Source organism: Eschrichtius robustus, chromosome 9, assembly GCF_028021215.1.
Source record: "Eschrichtius robustus isolate mEscRob2 chromosome 9, mEscRob2.pri, whole genome shotgun sequence".
Taxonomy (NCBI): Eukaryota; Metazoa; Chordata; class Mammalia; order Artiodactyla; family Eschrichtiidae; genus Eschrichtius; species Eschrichtius robustus.
The window spans coordinates 60,791,810-60,809,409 of record NC_090832.1 but is presented as its reverse complement, the minus strand read 5'-3'; positions in this window follow the sequence as shown (position 1 = coordinate 60,809,409).

The following is a 17,600-nucleotide window of genomic DNA, read 5'->3' as shown; positions in this document are numbered from 1 at the left end:
TTACTGATTCAATGCCACACAATTCTCATTATTATAGCTTTACATTATGTCTAGACATGTGCTTGGAAAATACCTTAAATTTGTCCTTTTTTGTCATTTTTTTTCTTGGCTGTTTATGCACACGTACTCGTCCATAGAAATACAAAAGAAAGGGAAAAGAAATTTAGGCATAGTAGTTTGGTTTCTTATATGTGATCTAATCATATAGTCTGTCTGGGAATAGGAGAATTTAGCTCATTTACAGTCGGGCCGATCAGCGATTACTATGTCATCTCATTTTGTGTTTTTTTGTGTTTTTTCTTTATCATGCATTAGACTCTATGTTTCCCTACTTTTTACTAGAAGAACTGAATTTCATACAGTCCCTATTTTGATAGCTCTATATTCTATTTCTATTCTTTCAGTTATGCTTAATTTTCAATACTCATACTTAAATATATTTTTCAAAAGAAGGTCAAGTTTATCATTATCTTCCTCCCTCTTTTCCTTTCTCTCCCTCTCCTTGATCCTGTCACCTTTCCCCAACTCATTTATAACTCTCATCTTGAATCTTATTTTCAGATTATTATTAAAAGCATCTTCCTTAGTTTCTTTGCCTCCTCCTCCTCCTCTCTTCCTCTTTTTCTCTTCTTTCTCTGTTGTCTTATAATTTATACTTACTGAATTTTAACAATCAATTTATTTAATTTTATGCTCATCATTCTCTCTCCTCCTTGTATGCTTATAAATTCATTTTACTTTGTGGAGGAATATATTTTTTTTTTCTTAACATCTTTACTGGAGTATAATTGCTTCACAATACTGTGTTAGTTTCTGTTGTACAACAAAGTGAATCAGCCATATGCATACATATATCCCCATATCCCCTCCTTCTTGAGTCTCCCTCCCTCCCTCCCTATCCCACCCCTCTAGGTGGACACAAAGCACCAAGCCCAAGCTGATCTCCCTGTACGATGCAGCTGCTTCCCTCTAGCTATCTATTTTACATTTGTAGTGTGTATATGTCAATGCCACTCTCTCACTTCATCCCAGCTTACCCTTCCCCCTCCCCTTGTCCTAAAGTCCATTATCTACGTCTGCATCTTTATTCCTGTCCTGCCCCTAGGTTCTTCAGAACTTTTTTTTTTTTTTTTAGATTCTATATATATGTGTTAGCATACAGTATTTGTTTTTCTCTTTCTGACTTCACTCTACATGACAGACTCTAGGTCCATCCATCTCACTACAAATAACTCAATTTTGTTTCTTTTTATGGCTGAGTAATATTCCATTGTATATATGGGCCACATCTTTATCCATTCATCTGTCGATGGCCACTTAGGTTGCTTCCATGTCCTGGCTATTGTAAATAGTGCTGCAATGAATATTGTGGTACATGTCTCTTTTTGAATTATGGTTTTCTCAGGGTATATACCCAGTAGTGGGATTGCTGGGTCATATGGTAGTTCTATTTTTAGTTTTTTAAGGAACCTCCATACTGTTCTCCATAGTGACTGTATCAATTTACTTTCCCACCAACAGTGCAAGAGGGTTCTCTTTCTCCACACCTTCTCCAGCATTTATTGTTTGTAGATTTTTTGATGATGGCCATTCTGACTGGTGTGAGGTGATACCTCATTGTAGTTTTGATTTGCATTTCTCTAATGATTAGTGATGTTGAGCATCCTTTCATGTGCTTGTTGGCAATCTGTATATCTTCTTTGGAGAAATGTCTATTAAGGTCTTCCACCCATTTTTGGATTGGGTTGTTTGTTTTTTTGATATTGAGCTGCATGAGCTGCTTATATATTTTGGAGATTAATCCTTTGTCAGTTGCTTCATTTGCAAATATGTTCTCCCATTCTGAGGGTTGTCTTTTTGTCTTGTTTATGGTTTCCTTTGCTGTGCAAAAGCTTTTAAGTTTCACTAGGTCCCATTTGTTTATTTTTGTTTTTATTTCTGTTTCTCTAGGAGGCGGGTCAAAAAGGATCTTGCGGTGATTTATGTCATAGAGTGTTCTGCCTATGTTTTCCTTGGAGTAATATATTCTTGAGTGTGTGCTCTTTTTCATCCAGAGAGGCTCTCATTTTACTCTTGAGAATAGATTTATTTAAATATTTCCTTACGTACATGCTCTTATATTCTACTTTAGACAGTAGATAAATAAGAATGTTTTCCTCTGTTCTTCTTAATAATTTCATTTCTAAAGTCTTTTGGCATGTTTCTTCACCTTGATCATTTATTCCTCTAACTTGCTTTTTACCAGTGTGCAATTGTTGTTCTTTATTTATATAAAAGTAATTATATTTTTCATACCAAAACTCTAACATTCATTTATGATGATCTGTTTTTATCTCATGAATCCTAGTTTCTCCCTTATTTTTCTACATATTAAAATATACTTATTTTGAAGTTATTTTCTGACTTCTCTATTAACTTTGTTTCTTTGGAAAATAATTTATTTGCATTCTTCGTAATTTTCTTTCTTTTATGGGTCAACGACCCTCTGAGTTTGTTTATTTTTTAATAGTAGTTCATCTGTATCTATTATTTTCCAGTGCAGTGGTATCTTAGTTTTCTATGGCTGCTGTAACAAATAACCATAAATTTAGTGACTTAAAATAAAAATATATTGCCTTACAGTTCTGTAATTCAGAAGTCTGAAATGGGTCTCACTAGGCTAAAATCAAGGTGTTGGCAGATCTGATTGACAAAGACTAGCATTAATATAATACCAGATGATTATAACCTACAAAAAAAATACGGATTTTACATAAACAATGCAATACTAACAAAATTGATTTAGTCCACAAATAAAACCTCAAATTCTACAGACTACATGCAGATCACATTCTCTAACCATAATGCAGTAAAAGGAAACGTGAGTATAAAATATTTAAACAAAAATCACTCATAACATATAGTTTTTAAAAATGTATTATGAAATTGCTTAAAAAAGGAAACAAAAATATAATTAGAAGCTCTTGAAAAAGAACAAAATGGGAATATTTTTGTCATCACTTATGGAATATTGCCAAAGTTTACTCACATGAATATCCATAACTTTGAATATTTTATCAAATAAAAATATGGAAATGAATAATTTAAACATTGAACACTGGAAAACAAGAGCAAAACAAACATAAATAAAGAATGCAATAAAGGACACCAAGCATTAAAAAAACTCCAAAAGTATAAAGTTGGTAAATCCAAGAACTTGACTTTTGTAGGGGAAATAGAATAAGAAATTTTTATATAGTCCACACCCCAAAATTTGGTCTACAAAGAGAATAAATTTTTTTAAATGAGATTAAAAATTGTGGGCCTATGTGTGTAGATATTTTCTAATTAATTTGAAAGCATGTTATATTGGATTTATTTGTTTAAAATATGAATGACCATATTTCACTAAATAAAAAACAAAAATTCAAAAGAGAACTGGAAAATTTTCAAAGAATTACCCCTAAAAGAATGTACCCATTTTTCACAATTTTTCAAATATGGGAATTACTATATCTTATTGTTAATATTGTAGCCAAACATGGAAGGATGTTGTCATTAATGACACAAGACATTTATAGAAATTAAAAAGTAGATCTTTATCTTTTGTGTAAATTATTAAAAATCATAAAATATGTCCAGACTACAAGAACCATATATTAAAAAATAATACATCAAGTCCAACTAAGTTTATCTCTGAAATGTATTTTTTAAAAACATTGCCAATTACTACAATGTAATAATATATGTGTAAATCTTATACGGAATGTTTCAGAAAGTTTGAGATGAAGAGAACACTTTCAAACTTATTTTATGAGGGCAGCATTATCTAAAACCTGATTAAGACATTACAAAAGAAAAGAACTAAGACCAATATTCTTCATGAATAAAAATGTAAAAATTCCTAACAGAATGTTAGCAAAAGGAAACCAGTAATTATATATGAAAGATAAAACATTAGTAAATGTGGTTTCTCAAAAAAATACAAGGTTGCCTTAACACTCAAAAATCAATTATTATAATTTACCATATTAATAGACTGAAGGAGAAATAGCTTGACATCTTTGAATAGACGCAGAGAATGATTTTTTTTTCAGTTGTATATAGAGCATATCAAAAATACTTACAGCTAGGGGCTTCCTTAGTGGTGCAGTGGTTGAGAATCTGCCTGCCAATGCAGGGGACACGGGTTCGAGCCCTGGTCTGGGAAGATCCCGCATGCCGCGGAGCAACTAGGCCCGTGAGCCACAACTACTGAGCCTGCGCGTCTGGAACCTGTGCTCCGCAACAAGAGAGGCCACGATAATGAGAGGCCCGCGCACCGCAATGAAAAGTGGCCCCCACTTGCCGCAACTAGAGAAGGCCCTCGCACAGAAACGAAGACCCAACACAGCCATAAATAAATAAATAAATAAACCCCCCCCCAAAAAAGAAAGTAGCTTAAAATAAAATTATTAAAAAAAAAAAAAATACTTACAGCTAATATCATGCATAATGGTGAAATATTGAATGATTTTCCATAAAATTAGAAATAGGTGAGATGTCTGTTTTTACCACTTCTATTCCACATATTACCAATAAGGCAATCAAAAGAAATAAATAAAGTTTGGAAACAAAAAATAAAATCTGTCTTTAATTACACATAACATAATCGCTTACATAGGAAATCACAAGGAATTTATAAAACAATTACTAGAGCCAGCAGGTGAATTTAGCAAAGTTGCAGGTACAAGGTTAATATATCACCAGCATAGAAAATACATTAAAAATCAGTCCCATATACAATTGTGTCTAAAAACATGAACTTTAACAAAGGACTGCAAAACCTCTATACTAAAAATTATAATGCATTCCTGAAAGAAATTAAGACAAATCTTAATTAATGGAACAACACACCATGTTTGTGGATTAGAGCATTCAAGATTGTTAAAATGTTCATTCTCCATCTTCCTCTAATTGGACTATAGATTCAATACAATCCCAATGTAAATCACAACAGACTTTTTTGCAGAAATATAAAAACTAACTCAAAATTTATTTGGAAATGCAACACAACCACAAATTCTTAAGGAAATCAAAAGAAGGAGTACTTATATCATCCACCTTTAAAACTTGCTATAAAGTTACAGTAATTAAGACATCTTAACTTTGTTTAATAATAATAACTAGATCAATGGAAGGACTAGAGAGTCCAGAAATAGACTCACATTTATACAGTACATTGCATTTCCACAAAGACACTAAAGCAAATCATTGGGGAAAGGATTTTCAACAGAGGAAGTTGAACAACTGAATATCATATGGAAAAACATGAAACTCAAACTCTACTCAACACCAAATATAAAAATTAATTTAAAATATAGTATAATCCAAAATGCTCAAGCTAAAGTCATAATGGTTCTAAAGGCAAACAAAGGAGATTATCTTGGCAAAATGGGTAGACAAATATTTTCTCAGACAGGATACAATAAACAATTACTATAAGGAAATAAAATGAACAATTTGGAGAATATAAATTGCAGCCATAATGAGATGCCACTCAAATTACTGAACTTAAAAAAATGAAAATACCAAATGTAGGTGAAGATTTGAAACAATTGGAACTCTCACACATTGCCACTGAGAATGCAAATGGTACAACCATTTAGGAAAAGATTTTAGCAGTTTCTTACAAAGTTAAACTTATACCTATCATATGACTCAGTAATTTCATTACTAGGTACTTTCCAAGAGAAATAGAAACATATGTGTACAAAAAGATGTTTTAAAGAATGATTTTGGCATTTTAGTCATAAAAGCTGAAACAGTCCAGAAAAGCCACTGAGGCATAAGAATTATTTTGAGCTGAAGGCATTTGAAATCCCTTATCTGCCTAAAAGCAGGACCTCCCAAAAGAGCTCAGTTGTCATAAATCCCCTCCCCCAGGAGCAAATCTAATCTTCTAATCTTCTTGAGATAAGAAGTTGTTGGCACCACACTCAACATACATTGTCACAAAACTATCATATCTCCCATCTATTCTTTTATGGGCCCATTTGTCTTTCCAAAAAGTCATCTGTTTTTCCATAAACTCTCTTCTAAAAAGTCATTTCTTTTCTCTCTTCTAAAAAGTCATTTGTTCTCCCAGATGTGCCCTCTGCTCCTTGCCATTCCCTATTAAAATGGTATATAAGCCCCAAATTCTAACCTCCTTGAGTCACATTTCTTTGTGAACTCCCATGTTATATGTTTTCCCTCTCACTAGTCTTCTTTTGTTTGTTTAATTTGCAGAACACCAAAGACTGCATCTAAAAGGGTTCGGGAAAGTTTTACTTCCTGACAAAGCCAAACCAAACAAACAAAAAAACCCAAGTGTTCATTAAGAGGAGAATGAATAAATGAGTAGTACATTATATATAAGAATGCTAATCAGAAATAAAATGGAAAAAGACTCCTAATAGACGGAGCAACAGGAACAAATCTTACCAACATTATACTGAGTTAAAGTCAAACACCAAAGAGACATACTGTATATTCCATCATACTTTATGACATAAATATTCTAAATTATGATAGAAGTGTGGGTTTCATGAGTGTACCATTTTCAAAACTCATAGAATTTTGTATTTATGATTTGTAAATTTCACTGTATATAAGTTTTACCTATAAATTAATACAAACTTTGAATTTTCAGTAGGCTTGCTTTTTACAGTGGTATGGATTAGCAATTCTGAAAGTATATTCTATGTATTCTAGGCATTAGTGAATGAGTAAATATATTAAGAGTAATAGAAGACAGGCTTCTCTGTTGAAGAAGCAAGTTGTAAATACAGAAAGGGGGAAAACTAAATGTATCCTGTGACATTGGATTAGAATTGAAACGTATCGATGTAAAATAATTCCATGTGTATTTTAAATATAAAATACACATATGTATGAATATATTTACATACATATTACATATAGTATGTATTACATATAAATATACCTATATTTATATATTTATTTACATTACATAAACACACACAGGTGCACACATATGTTTGCTAGCTCTGTCAACTAATAGCTAACACTGATAGCAATTATGACAACCTTGTTTTCTAAATATCATTTTCCAGTAGAAAGAACCAGGGATGTTTGGAAAAATGGTTGAGTCTCAGGTCTTTGGCAGACAAAGGGCAAGATAAGCCTGAACATCTTCTTGCAGCACAATTAATCAAGGGCTGGGAGAATATTAGGGACATGTCTAAAACACACAAGAGGTAAATTGAAGTGGCTCAAACTTGGTCAGATCTGGGGCAAACTGAGTATTGTAATAAACAATGATAGTAAATAAATAACAATACTAGTAGATTATAAATCATTGAATGAAATAAGAACCCATAAGTCTGTTTAAATAAATGAATAAACAGGTGAATAAGAAAAGCACTTCCTTACAATAGAACTCTGATGGTTATAGAAGAAATGATGGAGTTGGAAAATCATAATGGATGCTGAAGTTAGTGGGTAAAATTTTGATCAGGGACAAAAAACTTACATAGACATAAAGTATCTCACCACAAATTAGATTCAAAGTATCTCCATAGAAGTTACATTACAAAGAAGAAAATAGTAACTTTATCATGGGGAAACCTAATTATATAATGTTGGGGAGGAAAAATTTTCCTTCTACCCTTCTAGGTTCTTTGGCTGCTCTAATAACCAAATTGACATAAGACATTAACAGGAGAATAAAAATTAATTACATACATAAGAGTTCTCCATAAGAATGTAGGACCCAAGGGCAAATCTGGCAATTGAGGCTAGTGTGCAATCCCGAGCTAAGGAATGAGGCCTGGAGCTTCAAAGGGGAGTAGGGTAATTCACTGGACAACGAGAAGAAATGTTTAGTAATTAGATGTTTACCCTGCCATACAGATAGGTCATTCAGGTAAAAGTTATCTCTGGTAATAGCTCTCTTTCTGAGCCAGGCCACCTATCTAAATTATTTTAAGTGGTTAAACTCTTCATGAGTCTTTTGGGCCTTGATTGCCTTCAGCTGGAAATAATCCCACATGCCAAAGTGGCACATTTTGGGGAGGCTCATTATGAACCTCTTCAATAACATAATACAATATTTATTAACTGATCAAAGTTAACATCACTGTTGTTGGGTTTGGGGCTTCCAGTTATAACTGCACTAAGGAAAATACAACATCTGTATTATTCATGCCAAAGATGGAAAGTCTAAATTTCATCATGAGGAAATATTAGACAATCCCAAATTGAGGAATATTTTACAAAATAATGACTTTGTACTCTTTATAATGTCAAGATCAGCAAATAAAAGGACTGAGCAACTCTTCCAGGGTAAAGGATTCTAATGATCGATAGCACTGTGTGATGCCAGACTGTACCTAGACTGGGGAAAAAAGTGTTATAAAGAACATCCTTGAGTCAGTTTACAAAATTTGTATATGAACTATTGATTACGTAATAATCACATTATTTCACATTACTGTGAAATTTTGTGGTTTTGATCATTTTACTGTAGTTAGAATGCCTTTGTTCTTTGGAAAACATACTAAAATATTTAGGGGTAATAAGGAACAATGTCTCCAACTCTGTTTCAAACAGTTCAGAAAAAAATATGTATACATACAGATAACAGAAAGATAGAATCATAAAATAATTGGGGCAAAAAGTAAGTAATTAGTAAATTGGGATAAAGGGCTTATTGGGGTCTTAGAAATATTCTTGCAAATTTTCTGTAAGTCTGACATAATATTAAAATAAAAGCTAACAAGTAATACACAATCCCTCATTTGAGGATTCATAAGTACCTTTCCAATGTTGCTAATTATAATCTTAACTTCTGTGAACACTAGAAAGGGATATCAAAGATCACCCTAAAGCTTACTGACAATTGTATGTAAATTTTATAGGGACATTTTTAAAACTGCAGCATATATGCATATTACTTACTGAATTATATTTTTATTTTATTAAAAAATTGGTACTTAAAGGGGGATTCCTCTGTAATTTGCACCTTGTTTCCCCTATAATTTGTCTGTAATATGATGATTTTTTTCATGGACACTATTTTAATATCATATTGAAAATTTAGAAACTGTGATTCATCATCTGTTACATTTCCTGTTTTTATATGATTTCCAAATTCAGATTATGTTATTCTACTACTCTTTAATTTATCTCATGTACTTTATTCATTCATAACTTTACTGTTCTATTGTTTATCCAGTAATATATGCTGGTTGGTAATAAAATGTGTTGTGATTCAACAGTACAGATTTTCTTCAAAAACTCAGAGGTCAGAGCAGAACAGATGAGTTGAACATTGGACTAAAGAGAACATTGAAATGACCTATTCCTATGTCTCACAATTCTCTTTTCCTAGACCACAACTTCCTTCAGTTGATTCAAGCTAAATAATGCATTGTTTATTAAGTATAGTCATTCATAAAGCAAACATACAGTGTTGTGCTTATTGCATTGAAGTTTAATATGGCATGGTGTATGAGTCAGGGAGTATATTCATAAACAGTAATAGCAATATTAAAAAATAGAAATTAGCATATTTAAACACATCTATGTCTTTTAAAAGTAAAATCGGGTTCATTGTTTTCATTGTTAATTGAATTAAAGAGATTTCAAAATAACCATTTTGTCCTCCATTAACTTATTTTTCTATAGTGTCCATAACTTGTCATATGTACATGAAGTTATTCTTAACTATTCCAAAATTAGAAATTATCTTTGTCACAGGTACTGCTTCTAAACTGGCAGCTATCAAGGACAGTGCCTGTGTCCAGAGCATATGACATAGATATACAGATAATTAACTCTGCTACTTATCATTCCTGAATAAGGAAAATAATAAAAGTACACTAAACATTCTTCTTGACTATATGTGCTATAAGAATATATCTTCACACTCTACTTTCTATACTTAACTCAATTAAATGCTATTGGTACATACCTGATAGGTTTTCCTTTTTAGATTCCAATTTTCTACTGTTTCTGTAAGAAAGTAATGATAGTTAAACCCTCATCTCTCACAAGTAATGTTTCTGATGATCAGGGTGACCTTCTCTGATTAATTAATTCAAGATCTAAGCTGCCTCATTTTAAGCTATCTTCAATTATACAGGATATAACTACTTTTATGTTGAGTTCTGTTTTACTTTTTATTTAAATTACATTATATTTCAAGAGTAAAATGGTGAGTGTTTTCCCCTGGAAATTACCAGGGGAAATATTACCCTGGTAATATTGGTAAAATATTACCAATTTACGCACATTTTTTTCTGAAATGTAGTAATGGTATACTTGTAAATACAATTTACATTATTAACATATTACCTCACCCCATGTTTTCATATTCACGCTATTGCATTATTTTACCTCTGTATGATGAAGTTTAAAAACTAGACTGTTTTAAGATAGGACCTGTATTTTCCCCATCTTTCACCCTGCTCCTCCTAGTGGCTAACACACCACACTATCAGCCAATTAGTGTCTTCCAAATTGGAATTTCCTACTTCATTCTAACCTAATTTATATAGTGTTGGGATGTGAAAAGATATCACCATCAAAGCTCAGAAGAAAGTTCTGAAAGTGATGTATAAAGACCCACCAAAATGATTTTGTTAAGAAGGTATATTTGAAATGCCTCTTCATTTAAGTGAAATAGCCTTAGTTCCCAGTATCTTCCATCCAACAAAATGTTTAGTACTGGGGAACAAATAATAGACACACATGTTTTGTTGGGAAAGACACTATGTTTGCATTTGGTGATATGTCTGTCTATCACAGAGCTTTTCATATTATTATTCAGAAGCTCCTGTTAGTTACCGTAATGGAACAAGGAGTAAAGTAGGGGGCAATGACGATAAATTGAGCGCTTAAGTGGCACCATATTTGCGCTAAGCATTTATCAAGTGCCATAATTGTTATGTATATTAGGTATATAGTGTTTGATTTACATGCTCAAATTTGAAGAAAAGTGTCCTTTTCATGTAAACTTTTGGGTAACAATAGCCAACATTTATAATTTACTAAATGCAAGGTAAATGCAATATTAATAGCTTCATTTTGCAGATAAGGAAGCTAAATCACAGAGTTTAAATGACTTGTGAGTAAAAACTGAAGCCAGAAATCTGTCTCTGGAACTCATGCATTTAACTTCTATATTCTTTTAGTCTATCATTTCCCAAAACTAGTTGGAGGAATGGGAAAATGGAAAGATAATCATGCTCACACAATGAAAGAGATATCATTTACTTTTGCAATTTAACATAGTTCAATTACATTTTGTAAGCATTTATTAAGAATTTACTATATACCTGGGAATGCTCAAAACAGAGAAAAAAAGGGAGAATTTCTTTTGGGGCCACCTAGCATATTTCAATTAAAGCCAATAAGCATGTGATGAAGGCTAACTGTGAGCCAACTAATATCCTCATCCCAATAGATAAAAAGACCTTTGTCTAGTAGAGGAGCTTGTAATGTAGTTGGAGATAAATGAATATCCATCATGTAGAGGAGTAGGTACAGTAGGACATCAGAAAAGATGGGAGTGATCAGGGAAAGCTATGTGAGTCTCAAAGGAAAGATAAAAGTTTTGAGTTGGGAATGGTGGTCAGGGAATACCAGATATCAGAAACAGTACATTGAAAAGCATAGAAGTGTGAATTAGCATGGCATGTTCAGAGGTGACCAGAATATAGGGTGTTGGATGAAAGGTTAAGTGATTATCAAATGAATCTGGAGAGCAGAGAGGAGCCAGAAATAACAACCGGGAATAATGAGCCATGGTATTATTGGTTAGCTTTGCTCAGAAAGAATATTCTGTCTTAAAATAATTGACTGGCAGACACAGTATGGTGGTCAGCAGAAATAGCAAGAATAGCAGGACATATCCAGCTGGCTATTGGATACTCAATTCAATATGCATGTCCTGATCATTGGCTTCAGAAAAGGCCAGCAATTCTATAAAAAAGCTGGAAGGGAAGTCCTCTCACACCCCACCTCTGAAAACGAGTCCCAATACCTTTATTCTTAGCGTCTTCATCCAATAAGGCTCAATCATCCCCTGTCTAGACCTAAGGTGCCAACAGCATCTTAGATAACTCCAATCAATTCTCTCCATTAGCCCTTAGGCCCACGATAGTGTTTCCTTTGGATTTAGTTTCTTTGTCTTGTTACCCTCATTGCTTTGAAGCTTTGCAAATATGACCCCAAACTGTAGCCTTGTCAGCATTGGGACTGTCACACATGTCTTGGTAGACAAATACATGACTTTGAGACTTGGAGTCCGTATAACTATGTTTCACCCATGTGATAAGAACTCTGCTATCTCCTCTCAGAAATCACTGAGCTCACTATTATCTCAGTCACCACTAAACTTGCTTTTCAATATGGAATCTTGACACATTCCTTCAAATTTTCTCAGCATTTCCATTTCACCTGCCCTCCTATCCAACTCTATTGTGTGGGCTGCGTGAAATGACTTACTCTCCCTTTTCTTGCTTTCCTTTGCTTCTAACATAAATCATCATACCTCATATCAAGTTCAAGATAGGGAAAATTATACTGTCTTGTTGTGTGAATCTTGCAATCTCAAGGACATTATGCTGTGATAAATTTGCGTCTTCTTACACCAAAGACATGGACGGACCTTTCCTAGGGCAGATTCCACAACTGGAACAGACAAAAGAGAGTATTACTGGGAATGCTGCCCATCATGACATCAGCTAAAAATCTTCTGCAAAACTCAGAGCATCTGGTAACAGTTTGACTTGCTGAGAAATATCATTTATTACATAAATATTAATAACACCAACAACAAAATGGAAGCTGTCGCCTTTAACTCTTACCAAAAGGACATGGTATTTAACTCTGACCAGAAGAACCTCATGATAAAGTAGAAGTGATCTCAGTATTTTATCTTAGTCTTTCTCACATTTTTATTCTCCTCACTCAGAAGTACAGATAAGTAAACTCTCCTGAGGGCAATTCTCAACAAATCAGAGATAGAAGTCAATGGATAAACAGAATCTCCCTGTCCTCCAGCAGGACAATTCTGGACTATTCCACATGGTTTCTCAGAGTATTCATAGAAGGATTGACCCCAGTTGCTCATAGCACTAACCCACTCTTCTACGTACATTCTACTGATCTCTTTCAGGTCTCACTTCTCTTCTCTCACTTGGTAAACCCTGGGATCTTCTCTCAAATAAACCACTTGCACTCACTCATCTTACGTCTGTTCTTAAGAGAGCCACACTAAGATAAGTGATCACCTTTGGAGTTAGTGATAACTGGATGGGGGTGCTGCTAACATTCTTGCTCTTACCCTGGGTAAGGTTAAACGAAATTGTTCAATTTATAAAAATGCACTGACTGTGCATACATAATTTATTCACTTCTTGTTATATTTGGTATAAACCAATAAATGGTTTTATACAAAGCAGTAAATGTATATTAAAATGGATAATAAGAAATGTTCAATTCAAATAAAAATAAATAGTCACATTGGGTGATTTTTGATGTATTACTTATGGTATTAGAATAATAAAGTAATCTAGCTTATAAAATAGCAACGTTTTTCTTTAATTTGTCATTTTGGGTTTTTCCTAAATTTCTGTGAATTAAAAAGAATATATGTATACACACACATATATATGTGTGTATGTAAGTATATATTTATGTTATTTTTAATTAAACTTAATTATTTAATTGAATTAAATAATTAAAAATTGAATGAGCACACATAAGACTCTAGTTATGTATTGATAAGAAATTAATAAGCTATATGACTTAAATTTTATATCCACAGTATTCATTTCAGGTCATATCAAATATTTAATACCAGCTATTCTTTGGGATTTGTTAGCATATCTTTTAAAACTTGCCTGCGGCAGTTACAAGAACGAATGTAAAAAGTGGTTTTGATTATCGTTTTAGATTGTCAACCTTGACAGTTTGGGTGGGATTTATAGGCAGGAAGAAAGAATACACAGACACTCACACCAGTGTACCTTTATCCTTTTCCTGGGAAATATTCTCTCCCAAAATAACCAAAGAGCTTGTTATTTGTTAGAAGAATTAGAGTGGAGCTCTTTAGAAGTAACCTGGGGCATGAGAGTCTGGAAACCAGAATCTACTAGTGATCAGTTTGGGTCTATAGGCACGTACTAAGACATTATTTTAATCTGCTTTTTAGCAGAATTAAAACCTCATTTATTTTATTTTATAGTCATAGTCAAGAAAAATATGATACTTTAAACTTTCATTTCTTTTTATATTACTCAGAAACATAAGAAGATTTTTAATTCAAAAGTGGAAGACAAAAACAAAATAGGTTAATATGGGTCTCACTCTTAAGGAAAAAGAAAACCAAGTCATTAATTTATTGCTTGGGTATAATCAGAAGGTGAACTTTCTGCATTCAGATGGTTTAGAGAGGCTACTCGGGGCTATTGTCCCCTCTAGGGAGGGACCAAAAATAAACAGAACTATGAACTTTCTGACTATAGAAATCAGTGTCCCTGAAAGAATGTGTGTATTCTCTTACCTAAGCCTAACCAAAGCTTTAATAATTCATTATAATGGGGGTTCCAAAGTGTTGGCTGTTGAAATGCCCATCTTGTTTTCAAGGGGGTCAGTTTCTGACTAGCTCTGCTCTGATACTAAAGCATGAATAAAATATATTGGGAAGAGGATGATGGTGCCAGAGTAACAGAACTGAAGAATATTGCATTCAGATTTTTCCTTAAACTCTTTCACAATTTGATTGGAAGCTGAATTTCAAGATTCTTTGTTACTAACACCCATGCATCATAATTGCTGAGGCGTATTATCATCCATCCTTACATTGAGTCTGCATATAGCTTTACCCTGAAATCCACATGTCTTTGTGAGGCATACATTTTTTTTCTTTTTTCATTTAAGTCCTTTTATTACAGTGGTGCCAGCTACTGCTGCTATCGTTAAATGCCTGTCAGCATTTCCATTATAAACCTTATTTTCAGGGGATTTATAACCTAGCCATTTTAATTCACATTCGGCTGAAAGTTGCCATCGAAATTCTCAACATACAGTAGGTGCTGTTTTCTTTTATCACCAAATTTTATTTGAATCTGTTTATCTGCCTGAGATTTAGCAATGTGTAAAACCATAACACTGAGATGGAAGAAAAGTAGAGATATTTTGGTGGCTGTTTTCTAAAGTAAAGCTATACACATTCAAAGCTAGAAAGGAGTTGCAAAAATTGTCAGACCTTTGAAAAGCAAAAGTCTTAATGGAGAATTTGAAACCATTATTATTCGTAGTGCACTAATATTTTATACTCATAGTTTTTAAAATACATTTTACTATGAACACCAACTCATAACATGAAAAAGTTATGGTCAATTCAGCATAGCATCCTGTTCTCTATAATAGGCTTATTGGCATCATGAAAAATAATATAAAGTCATATCCCTTTTATAGTAAAATAAAAAGTTTTAATGTACAAATTTGACGTCTAATTTTTTTTTAGAAATCCTATCTAACTTGCTTTTATTCTTCATGAAGTAAACCATGCTTTAATTATTTTTTCCAAAATATAAAATGCTTTTACATCATCTGGCTTCTTTAATTCATTTTTATTGTTGGAATAAGCATACATCGGTCATTTTTGAACATTCTAAAAACAATAATTCAGATTTTGTATAAGCACAGAAAAAAAAGCAGGTCACCTCTGGTCTTATTGCTGCTGAATACAAGAAAACATATGAACAGGCAATCTAAACTTGTAAAGATTATATCACAATGAATAAAACAGGTATGGCAAACAATGCCCAGGATGAACACGGACAGCTGAATGACGGAAAAAAGATTTTTGTGTAAACATACAAAATAGGCAAAAAAAATGTGTTGAAGGGAAATAGGTATGAAGATATTGCCATGTTTGACTTTATTACCATTTAGCATTTGCCCTATGTTTGGAACTGATTATATGCTTTACGCCACCACATTTAAGAATTATAATAACTTTTTGACATGGGAATTATTATTATGCTCATTTCACATATGAAGAAACTGAGGCTAAGTAAATTAAAATTCTTGGCCCAAAGTCAGACAGAATGAGGTGACAGAGCCAAAACGTAACCCAGACCAGCCTAATTCTTCAGGCTGTGACCCCTTGGCCAAAAGGTATAAAAACTGAATGCAAGAAAGATATTCATTTTGCAAATGCATGTGTGTGCATCTAAAAGTAAAAGTCAAAGTGAAATACAGTTAACTGGCCCTCTGCTTCTCCACTTCTTCATGTCTAGAACACACTGGCTAGACACATAGGTGAGAGCATTCCGCATGAGTCAGTGAACCAGCAATCTGCTGCCCAGAATCCCATGCCCTATTGTGCTTTACTTCATAGACTGTCGAGCATGGAAACTTCTTCTACTGATACCTTTTTACAAAATTATTCTTTTCAACATCTGGAATTTGCTTCTGGAATTTGATATTTCCCTGCCTATATCTGTACAGATTTCACACAACCTTGAGTGTTGACTCTTAAACATGATTTCAGGTTAAACCCAATAAAATGAGTTGCTGTCACCATTTTTCAAATCTGAGATCTACTTTTGGCCATTTTCAGTGTGGGAACTGAATTTAATTGCAATATTGAGATCAGATCCCTTATCCTTCAAAGATTTTGACCATCCCCCTGAGTCTGTAGATTCAAAGCTTGATCTTTCACAGTACCACATTTCTCTGTTAGACCTATGTCTCTACTTACTTCGTTAGATACCAGACATCTTTGTCCTGATTCTAGAATGGAATTCAGTGAATGCTTCCGCTCTGATCTTTATTGAAAAGTTTAGCTTTTAGAGTTTTTTGGTCTGTTTTCTTTAGACCATAAATTTCTTTCATGGTACAAAGCAAACTATGTCCTGCTAGGGCTTTTCTTGTTGGCATGTGCTTTAAGATTTTGTTCGTTAGCACGATATCAACGTATATTAACAACTTCTATATAACCATTTTAAGAACACTGGTTAAGGTCAGAGCATAATCAGAGTTCTTCACCTTGTTTTGAGTGTGTTAAGTTTCTTACATGGTCTCATCAAGTTGATCCTAGGAAACCACCTGATCACTCTTATTTTAGGACTCGAATTATTTGAACAACACACCACCAGGGTTAGTCTTACTGAAGACATCTTCAAATCTGCTAAGGCAGTTTTGAGAATCAAAACTACTATTGTAGAGAAACTATTCTAAGTTTACCCTTCCATCTTTTCCTCTCTCCTCCTTTTCTCCTTATCCCCTTCCCTCCCTACCAAATCATGGTTAGTTGAGGTGCACCAAACTTCTCAGAGCTTTTGATTATATTTTTATCTCAATGAAAAACATGTGGTTATTACACTCTTAGAAAATAAATAAACTGCTCTTTTCCCCTGACATAATGTATTTTTTATAGTTTTATCACCTTTCTGTCATTCTAATATTTTTCTTATGGAGGTGGGGATTCATATGAACCTCTGCTTCTATAATACTATATTTGTTGTAGACAATCTTGCCAACCCTCCATGGAACTCATTACATGGTATTATAGTTACTAAGTAGCTGTTTCTCACTTTATTTTTCATCACTGTAAC